Consider the following 14,633-nt stretch of genomic DNA (forward strand, 5'->3'; position numbering starts at 1 on the left):
ACCATAAGCGGTGACGGGTTCAATGCTAGTTCCAGGTAAAACTCAGCCATTTTATAACCAACTGGCTATTTTATGCTGATTTAGACTACACAACCCCCCCCCCCGCCCCCCCAAAAACGTAAATTAAAGAAGCGACATTGGAAACAAACACTACATTGTGAAAGTGTAAAAGAACATCCTGCAGCCGTAACTTTCTTGGAATACAGTCACTTAATCCCCAAAAAATCATTCCATAATTTACATCACTGCCTGTTCATGGAATGTCAAAAGAGGGTAATGGAAATGTAATTGTATGGATGGTACAGATGTCAACATATTGATTGTGAGCTCCTCTGACATTGATGCAGTTCCTTCTTCTATTCAGATGCCAGATAATGTTTTCAGGGATCCTGTTCTACTCTTCACTCAATGCTGTCCAAGTGCTCTGACATCATGTGGAGGATCAAGAGGTTGATAAATATGATGTCCGAGAATATCTCAAACATATTCCATTGTATTAAGGCATAGGCATTGTTTTGGGACACTCCATTACTTCCGCGGTTGATTGTGTAAGATACTCTGTGATGACGTTCATAGGATAGCATTGAGCATTATTTTGCTTCAAAATGAATGGCACCAGAAAAATGTCCTTTACAACATGATCCATACGTGTTTGAATGTATCACTTTGCTGTAAATCCACTCCTGGAAGCACAGTGAGGCCTAAAAGTGATCTCCAACTCCAATGCGATAACACTCAATAATTGTGCAAAACATTGTTCAGACGTCTGCCAGACTCTAATGTCGATCGCTGGTGAACAAGTGACCCCGAGCATCATCAATGAACAAGATAGGTGTCCAAAGTCAGAGCTGCTTGTTCGAATGATTTAGGCAAATTCTATCCATGCTCCATGTTGTTGTAGGTTCAGTTGTGGAGCTGTTACTGGCCATATGGACCTCAACCAAATTTATTTAACCTGTTAATCACTGTCTGAATGCTTTCATTGACTGTCGTGGTTGTCTTGAAGTAGATATTTAGCCCATGTGCATGGACTGACGATTCCTCAATGCCATGTTTTGAAGATATTGATGTCACCTGCACAGTAGTTGAGGACTTTGACCCGCATGTCGGTTGTACACACTGGTAGTTTGATAGTGTGTCCGGAACATGCAATTATAAAATGAAAACAAACTAAAACTGGCCAGCTTTGCACAAAATTCCAACATTTAAATACTCTGCCGACTGTCTGTATCTCAGCGAGAAATTGTCGTTAGCTACACCCTGGCATTTTCAGAAATCGAGAACTGTGAAATAATAGGAACTAGCATCCGTTGAAAACAAAGTCTTCGATAGCCCCCGCCATAGTAAATGAGGACAAGTAGCAAAAGGCACCAGTTCAATATATTCTTGATGTGTGTACAAAATTTCATAAAGAAATAGTTAATAGTTTTGCAACTATGCTTTGGAAACAAAGGTTAACTCAATTATTTCTTAATACCCAACTTGTTTCCATGGAAAGTGACGAAATTTTTTAGGGGGGAAATCTCTAAATATCAAAAGGCACCAGTTCACCACTTGCTTGATATGTGTACCAAATTTCGTAAATATATCTTGAGGTGATTTGTAGTTAAGCTCCGGAAACGAAATGCGACGGATGGACGGATGTACGGAACCCATTTCTATATCCCGCCAACTTCGTTGGTTGGCGAGGGATAACAAACAAAGCTATTGTTAGAGCAGCCACCATATGAATTAATTTAAATTTAGGGCGCATGCCCTTGTGTGTCCATGCATGAAAACATGCAGCGCATGAAAACATCGTTTGAAGAAGTCCTTACATGCACCTATAATTATTATCCCCCGCCAACCAACGACGTCCGTACGGCCATATGGCAGAGGCTGGCAGGATGGCCAAGAGGTATTCACACTCACCTCTCAGTGGTCTAGCCTGGGTTTGAATTCTGACACAGCTATAATCTGTCTTCCCGGTGTTTCACAGGATGGGTGTTTTATTAATGTGTGCCAGCTCTTGGATGGACGTTAACCTTGGCGTCCTGTCTGCCTGCATTAGTTGGTGGATGTTATAGATCCTAAGGTATCCTTTGCGAAGAGGAGGTGAGCTATCGTGGGCACAATGGCCAAATTCCTGTCCTGACATCCTGAGCTTGAGTGGCGACTCGACCAGGATTGTAGCCTACTAACTACTTCAGCAGCACCAACTCTGCATCGTTCATGGTATGTAATGATGACGATGAATCATTATAATACCTTTTCATTTTTTCAAAATATTCCAATGTCACAATAACCAGAGTGGTGTCAAAGCCACCCAATGCTCGCCTGTTTATACATTTATCGTTTTTAAAAGACGTCTAATAATATTTTTTATAAAGCATTGCAGTGAAGTCTGATACAAATAATTTTAAAGCAATATATGTATTTGTATATTGTAATCAGTAAAAAATAGTGTGGTAGATAAAAACATTAGAAAGAAATAACTTGCACCAAAAACTTTAACATTTCCACGCTCACGCCGACACTGACGCGCAGGCTCACGCCGGAGGTATCACTATAGCTCTCTGTTCTTCGAACAGGTGAGCTAATACAAAAATTTAAAATCATTTGTTAATTTCAACTTCACTACACCAATAGTATACCGCAACGGAACCTCTATGCTAAATATCAGCATCCTTGTACACATATTAAATGAATGGCAAGCTTCTAAATAACTTGCACCAAAAACTTTAATGTTGATGTGCTACAAAAAAGTTAAGTTCAAAACAGGTCAAAAATTTAAAACATTTGAAATTATTTTTTTTATTTCAACTTCACGACATCAATAATATACCCCAAAGGAACCTCCATGCTAAATATCAGCATCCTCGTCCACATATTAATAAATGGCAAGCTTCTAAATAACTTGCACCAAAAACTTTAACATTTTCACGCTGACGCTCATGCTCATGCTCACGCAGGGGGTATCGCTATAGCTCTCTGTTCTTCGAACAGGCGAGCTATAAATGGTTCTTCTCAAGGTGGCCTCAAGCCCACCACACACTAGCTGGGTGTCTATGTAAATGTGTATCGCAAATAAACACATTAAAAACAAATTTTATTGTTTACATTGTGAAGTGAGCAAATTTAAAGGCACTCTGAACCAAAAACTTTTTTTTTTCTTGAAACAGCTTTCCATTTTAAAACTGCGCAATTTGGAGAACTAAAAATAGGCAAAACCTTCCGTCCTTGTGAAATTTGAAAAGATTACTTGGAACTGAGTGCTAGGTGTATGCAAAAAGTTGAACTATAAAAGTTCATTTCTACTTGTCCTCCCTGCCTGGTCTTGGCTTCATGGTTAGGGTGGTGGGCTTGGGATCCTTGAAACTAGAGTTAAAATCCCCCTCGTCTGTTGAATTAATACCAGGTGGGGTTGACTCTGCCTGCCATCCTTCCGAGGTCGGCAAAATGAGTGTGCCAGCTTTCTGGTATCCTTCATCAGAGTGGCGACCCGTCCACGATTCTGCCCAATAGCCAAGGAGACCGCTTCGACAGCACCAACGCTCTGCACAGAGTATGGTCCCAATGGATGGATTGGTCCTCCCTGTTTGCACATGACCTTGGATGAACATTCGTCCCGTCTTAAAATTAGTTCAGAAATTCATCGTTTCAAATCAAACAGCATTTTAAACATCTCATTTACTCTAAAAGCTTATTATAAACACAATATATGAAATTCCAGATGGCATTCCTGCATTCCATCTCAAGGTAAGCATATCACAGTGCAGAGGTGGTGCTAAAAATTACCGAGGCACAAACTGCTTTTACTACAAGTGTCTGTCTCCATGACAAACCCTGTACATTGTGCCAGAAGACTTTCATATGCACATAATTACTTACTGCTTGGCTTCCTAATTATAATATGCATCCCGGCACAGACCGTTGAGACGTCTGCAAGCACATGATGTCACTCCTTTGCTTTTTTTTTTTTGTACTTCTTTTGTGATCCTGAAACATGCATAGGCTAGTGAACGAAGAATACAACGTTATATGCATAGGACAAACAGAGATTGCTCAATAATCACTGGCTCCCATTTTCAGATGATTCTCAAGAATTCATTCCTGTATTTTGTTTCAGGTAAAATGCCTGGAGAAGGGAAAGGTCACAGGAACCGAGACACTTTCCATAATTGTTCAGTATGGAGCATTTTGGACTCTCGTTATGCACTTGCTGGGTGGTCTTTTGTTGTGATGTGGAGAGGTTAGTACTACCCTAGAAACACCTTTGTTAATTACAAAGAGAAAATGGGCACGTCCTCCTGGCATCATGAGTGATAACATTAATAAGTTATTTTCACCAGTTCATTTTTTATTTATTTCATTTATATAAAGTCATTACTTGTGACTGTCCACTGTGAGATAATAGCTTTTAGGCGATAGCCAAAGATGAGGGATTATATTTTTTATCGCGATATAATGATCATGGTGGAGTTTCCGACATTAATGAATGTCAAAGACATGGACATTAAGAGACAACGTGTATATTATTTTGTATACATTCAGTCGAATCTCATGGAAGAGAAAGTACACTGATCGGATCAGGATGTAACAGACAAAAAAAACAGTACGCAAAACACGTATGCATGGAGAAGGAGAGTCCAAGGAGGAAAAACGAGAAAATTCGGGTGGGGTTAACGAGGTAGAAAAGATCATGGTTTTGGATTGGAGACGATATGACATGGTGATGAACAGCTGTATTAAAGAGCTGGAGGGAAAAATGTGATTTAAGAGAAGGTGGAAGTTTGTTTCACAGGTGGGGCAAAAGACGAACAAATGAGTGGATGTGAGCAGCGATCCTGGATCGAGGTAGTTTTACCAGAATATAGTTGATGGTGGACCATGTGAGCCCTGCAGAAAACTGGGGAGGAGAAAACCACAGAAAGAGCAGAGGGTGCAAGACCAGAAAGGAGGTGGAAGAAGACAGAATGACCACTGGCTTGTCTGTGATGGGGATATGATAAGCCCATACACTCAGCTTCAGCATGAGAGATTCCAATGATCTTGAAAGCCTTGGTTGCCATGGTGTGAAGCTGAGCAAGATGTGAGGAAGGGGAGCCTGTCCAGAGGGGAGAGCAGTACTCCATCGAGCTGCGGATGAAGGCTTTGTAGGTGGATAAGAATTCAGGTGTGCCCAGGAAGGACTTTGTATGACGACGGATGCCCCGTCAGCGGCTGGCTTTGGAGACCCACGTTGAAATATGGTTTACTCACGAAAGCTCTTAGCTGATAATGAAACCCAGGAGCTTGAATGACTGAACTTTCTTCAGAGAATTGCTTAAAAAAAAAACAAAGGAGATAGGAGGTTTGCCAGACGGTCCTTTTGAAGAGAGATAGTGAGTGTGTTAGATTTGCCAGGATTGAAAGACATATTCAAAGTGTTTGACCAGCTTATGATATAAATGTTTGACACAAGTTCACAAAAACATGAAGAGGTAATTGACAAATTGAAACATAAAGAGCTGCAGACATTTACAAAAGTAGATTCCAATTTAATGTTTAAACCCAGTCTATCTAGGTTCAGACAATGCTGGATCAATGGAAGGAAATGACAAGCATGGACAGGTTGGAACATCAACAAGGAATTTATTATAATGAAAAATAAATAAACTGAATAACTTTTTATTTCCTTGTGGTGTAAATGGATGAATTTAAATCAATAAAATGTTCCATCAACAAAATAATCTCAAACAAAGAATTCAGCAAGCATTTATAGAAAAATGGACAAAGAGCAGATGCTTATCACGAAGCCTTACTTAACAATTAAACACAAGACATGGGTACCCAGCAGATAATTCAGGGGGAAAATAAATCCGGTCTCGACTAACCAAGGCAGAAGTCGTGTGTCAACCAAAATAACCCAAAATGTGTGAGCATGCCTTGGTCTACCTCTCCAAATGAGCTCTCCACAGCTTGGCTCGTTTCTGCTGCCAGCGCACTGCCTCACCGTGCACCAACCCGCAAACAGGCTCGAACACCAATTGACATCATGTCATCACCCCCAGGAACCAGGAACGCCAAGAGCCAGGTATGTCATGAATCAGGTACACCAAGAGCCAGGTATGCCAAGAATCATATACGCCAAGAGCCAGGTATGTCAAGAATCAGGTACACCAAGAATCAGGTATGCCAAGAACTAGGTACGCCAAGAGCCAGGAACACCAAAGCCAGGTACGCCAATAATCATGTACGCCAAGAGCCAGGTATGTCAAGAATAAGGTATGCTAAGAATCAGATACACCAAGAATCAGGTATGCCAAGAACCAGGAATGCCAAGAGCCAGGTACACCAAGAATCAGGTACGCCAAGAATCAGGTACCGAGCAGAACAAGCAGGAATGGTTCAACTGTCACCAACGGCTGTTGCTGCTGTCACCAACCATCAGGAGCTGCCAACAACGGTCAGGAGCTGTCCCCAACCATCAGGAGCTGTCACCAACTTTCAGGAAGGCAGCCCTGTCCTGTTATTGGCGACCAGTGTGGGCGGAGCCTCAAGCAGACTTCAGCTTACAAAAGCTATTTTATTTGAAGTTATAACCCCAACTTGTAAGCAATTGACTGATTTCCCAACTGCCCGGATCAGCTGGGCACCGTTTTCATCGAGGTTTTCATCCTTTCAGCCCAGAACCTCTCCAAACGGTGGATCCACAATCCTGTTCACCAGTCCACATCAGTAGATTACTCAACATCAATGGACCCACAGCCTTAAAGTTGTGTCCAGACTGTCAGTCAACACAGCAATGCAATATCCTTATTCAAGCTTACTTAATTATTACTTTTATTTAAAGTGTTACTACATATGAATAACTTTAATCATACACCACTTTATATGATAATATATGAAGCGATAAACACTTCACCTTGTGGACATGTCCATGACACAACACCTCCATCAAACCAGAGACTCAAACTCTCATTCAAATATTCAAATTGTCATTAACAACCGATTTTAACATGCTGCACTCCGCATTCCAGCAACCACCAAGTAATTATTTTCATGCTTATTTATAATGTATTTTATAAACAATATTTATTTACTGTATATTCATCTAAATACCTTCATTATTTAATACCATCCATAAATATATTGTTGCGGGCCGGGGTCCGGTGGCGAGAACGACCACAAGGTGGGGGAAGTTACGTCGTCTCCCACCAGACTCCCGGAATTGTAGGCTGTCACTCACGGATATTTCCGTGACGCGGCGGGTCACTTAACCGACTGTGGACGCCAATACCGCAACCGCGTGGCATAGGGTCTTTTTGTCTAGAATCAATTTACCTAATTGACCACGTGGTTACGACTACCGGGGAACCATGCCCTCGGTACGCCTTGCCCAAACCGGATCACTCTACAAACTACGGTAGAGTACCAACTACCCACTCCGGATCGGATGCAGCCAAACGGAACTGCCAAGGATGTACCGGCGAGAATGAACAGATTATCGGGGATAAAGACCCGGCTAAACTCAGATCCGAACCATGCTGGACCAATGATGGAAAAGACAAAAACGAACTGGGAACATTTCTACAATAATTTATTTACAATCAACTTACAAAAGAAGGACACAGAGCAGACTTACACAAGAATAAAACAGGCAAGATTTACAATGATCAAATAAAAACACTTATGCAATTCTACTCAAAGACTGCGCCACACACTCAGACGCACACTCAGACGAAAATAAACCCATATGTATGGCAAAGGACCCCCGCAGCCAGAGAGGGAGGTGAGCTGAGGTCGCAGTTCTTTTGGGTACCTGAACGTTGGAGGGAAGGGATGCTCCATGGTGTGGCACCAGTCAATGGTCGTGCAGCTCGGTCCATGGCCGCACGCATGGAGACCGTGTCTGCGAAGGAGCCCGGGTCAAGTAGAGCGGAGTCCAAGGCAGGGATCAGGGCTGCAGATAGGACCCAACGAGAGACCCTGTCAAGGTCAGGTCGAGGTCTTCCCAGCTCTCTCACACTCAAAACGAATGGCCCCCAAAGAGCGCAACCACTCTACGGCCTTCCTCCTTTCTTTCGCTACCAGCGGATGAACTGTCTCACTCCAACGCTCTTCGCTCTCAGGGTTGCTTCGTAATTTATAGATCTCTCTCAGCGGGGAGGGGCCTTGGTGAAGCTGACGTCACTGTCAGCCCTGATTGGACGGGGCTTCCATGGATCCACCCTTTCTGGGCGGGGTTTCGGCCATACTGGGAAGCCCGCCCACTCCACGCGTGTATGGATTCGCCTAAAAGGCACTGCACAAAGATTTTGCCTCGGAGAGCGAGAGGAAGGTACTGTGGTTCAAAATAAAAGGGGAAACATGATTTATAAACCCAACTAAAAACCATCGCAATGCACCCCAGTGTCTTCCCACTACACACAAGGTAGGAATCTATCTACACATATACTTAATGGAATAACTGACTTCGGGACAACTGAAGAAAGTTTGTATGCATACGGTTCCTAGAACCATCACAATATATACGTTTAATCAATAAAATTGAAAAATTTACCTCACTAAAACAATTAATTAATTATTATTATATCAAATGCAATGCAATAGGAACTTGTTCACAAGAAAACCAACCAAACTTTAATAAAAGGTGACGATGGAGTCAAAAGATATTTTCAGAAGACATCATCAAACAAACAGCCAAATTTGGAAAAAAAATAATCCTCTATTTAACATGATGGAAAAAACCTTCTCAGCACGTTCCACAAAATCATCCTTTATTGAACAAATTCTTGCAAATCTCAGTAACTGAGATGAAAAGACATTGTAACCCATTTTTAGCTCGCCTGTTCGAAGAACAGAGAGCGATAGCGATACCACCGGCGTGAGCGTCAGCCTCAGTGTGAGCGTCAGCATGAGCGTGAAAATGTTAAAGTTTTTGGTGCAAGTTATTTAGAAGCTTGCCATTCATTTAATATGTGTACTAGGATGCTGATATTTGGCATGGAGGTTCCTTTGGGGTATATTATTGATGTCGTGAAGTTGAAATTAAAAAATAATTTCAAATTTTAGAAATTTTTGACCTGTTTTGAACTTAACTTTTTGGAGCACATCAATGTTAAAGTTTTTTCCTTTCTAATGTTTTTATCTACCACACTATTTTTTTTACTGATTACAATATACAAATACATTATATTACTTTAAAATTATTTGGATCAGACTTCACTGCAATGCTTTCTAAAAAACATTATTAGACTAGTCTTTTAAAAAGGAAAACGATAAATGTATAAACAGGCGAGCATTGGGTGGCTTTGACACCAACTCTGGTTTTATTGATATATTGCGACGAAGAAATATGTACAAGACTACAGGGAAATTGGAATCATCAACTTTATGATATACACTTGACCTAAAACCATTCTGTCCAACTCTAACCAACACATCCAGATATACAGGAACTGTACAATCATTACCACTCCTGTTTACAATCAGGCTATCGGGATAAATATTGTGAATCCGCCTATCAAAAAAATTATACTTAACCACACAAATATCATCAATATAATGACATGTATGAGATTTTTGTGTTTTTTTTTCGCAAATCCTAATTTTTTTCCCCTTCATCAGTTGTCTGCATATATTAAAATTCACAGAAAATAAAAAAAAGAAATTTCCAAAAACATAAAAGAAAAATATAAAACAAAATACAAACATATATACGGACAACTGGGGAAACGATAAAAAACAAGAAAGAATTTTAAAAAAGAGTTTGACAGATTGGGAGTAGACAAAGAAGGCTCTTTGGAATGACTAAGAAGAGGTCAGCTCACTTAGGATTGAGAATGAATCATTATAAATGCCCAAGACAAAGGACACCACATGAATGGCTTTAAGAAAATGGCGGGACTGAGTCAATCAGACAGGTGTCGGTTCTGCAAGGTAGAAACAGAAAGTACGACTCACCTTCTATCGGGATGTCAAAAAAACTCATGGCAGAGCAGCTGTACACACAAAGGCACAACAAGGTATGTGGAGTAATCCACAGGAACATTTGCAAAAAATTCAAATTCCCAGTTCTAGAAAACTCATGGAAAAGCAATCACTGAAAACAAGAAAGTCACGCTCACATAATGATCCCATCGAGCGTGAACATATAAAACAAAACATTGCAACGAGATGTAATATCAAGTTACAAAAAAGAAAATAAGGCATTACTAATTAAGGTGTTTAGTACCAGCGATTTGGCCTAAACAATGCAGAAATCAAGAAAATGACCAAATACCATGATCTCAAAAATGAAGTGAAAAGACCCTGGAAGTTGAACGCTGAACTTGTACCAGTGATTATTGGAGCAAAAATAATAATGAATAAGAATCTTACAGAGATCTGAAAAATCACCCCTGGGAATATTATTACAAACGAACTATAGTTGCAAGATGTCCAGGGCTCACTGACGACCCTGAAGAGAGCCCACGACACAAAACTTTGAGAACAGAAAACTTCACAGCTTGGACCATGAATCGTGACCCCTTACCAAAATGGAGGTGTATACGTCACGACCCGGGAGGACTCCATTTCACCTTCTGAAACCTGCATATGGAGATAATAATCAATGACACTGATACACACATAATGCGCGCGCGCGCGCGCACACACACACACACACACACACACACACACACACACACACACACACACACACACACACACACACACACACACACACACACACACACACACACACACACACACACACACACACACACACACACACACAGGAAATAAAAGGAACACCTTTTATAAACTAAACTCCACTACAAATAATCTTTATTTTAACAACCTTAATGCAATCAAATGCACGACACAAATTACTATGAGGGAGCATGTCCTTTGGTGTCATGCAGTGCTTGAACCCGTGAAAGCATTAAACCAATGAGAATTTGTATGACAGCCAAATCCAGATTTTTGCCAAATGTGGAGTGATTTTGTTGCACCTCTTTGGTATTGGCATCGGTGGGTGTTTCTGCAGCTCCCGATCCATATGTTCCCAAATGTGCATGTACAAGACTTTGGTGTGCAGGTGAGAACCTGCAGCTAATATATCATTTCTGTCTCTTCCAGGCAGAGGTGGTTCTGGACGTGTCACATGTGGTGAAATCTTCCTGGAGTAACTGTGCTCTAAACTTGAAAATGCCAGGCCAGTATAAATGGAATGTTCTGATTTTAATGTGCAATACTCTGTTACAGAGCGTTTCTTGGCAAGGGTTATGCTGGGTGGTTTGCCATTGCCTTCCCAGCAGTAGTTGAGAACAGGAATTTTGAATTTGTTCAGGGTGCTGTTGATAGCTCACCCACACTTTGCAACAGATACAGGATCTCTCACATTGATGAATCACCCTTCCTGTGAAACACTGGCATGACAGTTCATAGCTGGGTCGGGATTCAAACCCAGGCTAGACCACTGAGAGATGAGTTTGCATACTTCTAAGCCATCCTACCAGCTCACAAATTCATGTTCCCAGATACTAAATTGTGTGGCCCATTTGATTGTGTTCATATCACAGATTGTTAAAATATAGTTTGTTTACAATCAGGGATGTTCATTTTACTCTGGTATGGCACGGAATATTACACACACATTCTCATAGAGAACGAAACCATTGGGCCGATGACACCAACTGTCACCATCATAATGTAACAAAACTCAAATCTTGCTTCTGTAAGAGATGAGTCATTCTTTACTATCTTGGTGAACTGAAATGGAAGTTGGACTCAAAATGTACTGCAACTGTTCAATGTTTTGTCTTTTTATATCCTTGCATGAATAAATGCTCCATTATTGGAGCAAATGCAATTAATCGAATTTCATAGTAATTTTTATGGAGACAGTCAGATCTTACCGTTATGGACCAATGATCGGCTGTGAAATAACACATGCTTTTCATTGCTGATATATCGACACAAGAAAGTGATGGTTCCATATCAAAAAAAACTCATGACGAGAGTTCCGCGAGACCATTGCACCTCAAATAAGGTGTAAACCGTTTGAAAGCACAGATGGACATTTCAGGGTTTTAAACACTCTGGTGCTAGTTTCATCTAGAGCATAATTGCCAATTGAAGCATATTGGATTGTGAAGCATGCTGTCGTTCACAAAGAACTTTAAGCTGGCTGTCCCATTTCCATTGTAGATATCATGGTATCTTTTTTGGGCCAGTACCATAGCCAATAGCTACATATTGCAAAATCCCACTTTGTGCATTCCGCATAAAGCTGACCTACAAAGGCTTCCATAAGGCCATTCTAGGTCTATAACTGTCACATCACAGTACCCACTAGCAAATGAAAAGCTGTCTGCATGAGCATGAGCAGATGGGTGATCATGGCAGTCACCTCATTTATTGAACAACAGGCTTAAACAAATTACTTTTGCAAGGCCAACTGTTAGTCCAGCCAACTCTACATTTGCTTGCAGGAACAGAAGGCTCTAAAGATAGAGGTCACCACACCTCACTTGTTAAATGTAATTCCAATATCGTCACACAAAATACATTATACATGCAAATTATAGCTTCTTTCATCTATCACCCTCCATCAACCAGAGGGTGCTTGTATGATATTACAGGTCACAGCAAAGAAGCCATTGCAAGAACAAAAGTGAATGTGAAATGATATAAACTCATTGCGAAAGAAGTCCCGTTGAGCGTAATTAAGAGAAGCCTTTGTCGTTTAGCAAAGGTCATGTCAACAATGGACCTGATCACATGTCTTGAGTGAGAGTCACTCGAATGCTTTTTGGAGTGTTTAATGAGCACGTAGAAAATTGAGAGGATTTTTGATGCTTTTCTTTTTCAATTTTACTCTGGAAGCTTTTGCAATTTCACCAGGTATGAAATTCCTTCTCTCTTTTGAATGAATATTAAGTTACAGGGTGCTGAGGATAGTGAGATTTGAGAAAGAATGCACAGGCAGTTGTTTCAACTTTGACCTTTCCAAACCTCCCATGAATATTCGATATCCTTCAGCACCTGTTGTGCGAAAAGAAAATATAATACAATTAGCCAGGGTGTGATTTGTAAAATTTCCAGTGGGGAGGGAGAAAATTGACTGACATGTTTTTTTTGTTGTTGTTGTTATTTCTGACTTTTACGACTTACAAGCTCAACATAAGGATTGTGACATACAGCTGAAAAGTCACATTACAATCAGAATGTACATATCGCTAATACATTTCTCACACTGAAAACAAAAGTAATGAAAAAGCAATCTTGGAACTATTTAAGGAATACGTGCATGGATTCAAAACGTATTACCACTTAAATCAAAGTTTGACAAGATAATAACGGAGATATATATATATATATATATATATATATATATATATATATATATATATATATATATATATATATATATATATATATATATATATATATATATATATATATATATATATATATATATATATATATACAGAAATATACATACATATTGTTGCGAATTCTGGCCCGTCCGGCATGCGATCGGCCACGTAACTCGAATCGCGACCGCGTCGCCCACCGGACGGACAATTCAGTCGTGACCCTCCTGGGACTACCGCCAGAAACCAGTCACGGGTGGGGATTTAATCCCACCACCACCCAGTCCGCAGTCTACACGCGCGAAATAGGGTGAATCGCCGAATGTCGATATACCTAAGCACCCGCGCGGGTAATCTGCCGAGGGATGGGACCACGCCACAGGCCGACTCTGGACACGAATCGCTTAAGCGGTTCGTTCCGTATCACAGGGATAACCGAGCGGAGTTATCGTCGGCCTTGGCGGTTCCGATTAATTACCGGGTGTTTTAAACCCACTATCAATCCCTTACGTGATGCAAGATGGAGCTTTCAAACAAGGGAAAAGACGAAGCGAAACGGGAAAACAGTTCAACAAGCAAGCACTTTATAACATACACACAGACAAGCACGGATTCACAGCCATACAGTGATGCACATATAAAAGCAATGACACAATGCAGATCTACAACTGAATATGACTTACACGGCAACACTTAAACAGTTCTACTTTTCGAGACTGGCGCCACACACACACATTTACACAAAACCCAAAAGAAATGGAAGTCACGACTTCCCTGAGCGCGTCGAGTCCTTGGCGACCGTAACTCCGAGTCCCTCCGCCGTGGTCCGCGAGCTCGTGCCACACGTCGCTCGTGTGGTCCGCTCGACAGCTCAGACGAACGAACAGAACCTCCGACCAGGGACGATCACCCCAACTCTCCACAATTCCCCTTCAGGGACAAGGGAACAGGAAAGGCAACGACGTTCTCGTCGACTTTCACGTCCACGCCTTTTGTCTATCGCTTGAACGAACCAAGAGCCTCCTCGCACTCGAGCCTCTCCACGCCCACGCCTTTTGTATGGGCAGGCTCCGCCCCGTTGCCCCGCCCCATTTCTGTCTCCACCTCCCTTCGAGGCGTTTCCAGAAAGCTCTCGAAGGGGGGCGTGCCCCCACTCCGACCGCCTCACGCCGTGCATCCAACAATCGGGAGCGAGCTGCCGCACCCTCCCCTTCACACCAAGTGAGGTAGGGGGGATTCAGGCAGAAGCATCAGGCGGGGAAATTAGGCGGGAAAACCCCACAGGCATTGTTGGTTTTTGTTCTTGCA

General features: G+C 41.5%; 1 long non-coding RNA gene across 1 annotated transcript; it reads left to right on the top strand.

Moving 5' to 3' along the window:
- Positions 1-1,966: 1,966 nt before the first annotated feature.
- On the top strand, positions 1,967-11,738 carry LOC147019622 (uncharacterized). The gene is made up of 3 exons (XR_015062032.1): positions 1,967-2,214; positions 4,109-4,231; positions 11,086-11,738. It is a non-coding gene; the product is annotated as an uncharacterized LOC147019622 (long non-coding RNA).
- The last annotated feature ends 2,895 nt before the right edge of the window (positions 11,739-14,633 follow it).

The sequence above is a fragment of the Eptatretus burgeri genome, chromosome 9 (assembly GCF_056783735.1).
Source record: "Eptatretus burgeri isolate ZD-2024b chromosome 9, Ebu_testis_v1, whole genome shotgun sequence".
Classification (NCBI taxonomy): domain Eukaryota; kingdom Metazoa; phylum Chordata; class Myxini; order Myxiniformes; family Myxinidae; genus Eptatretus; species Eptatretus burgeri.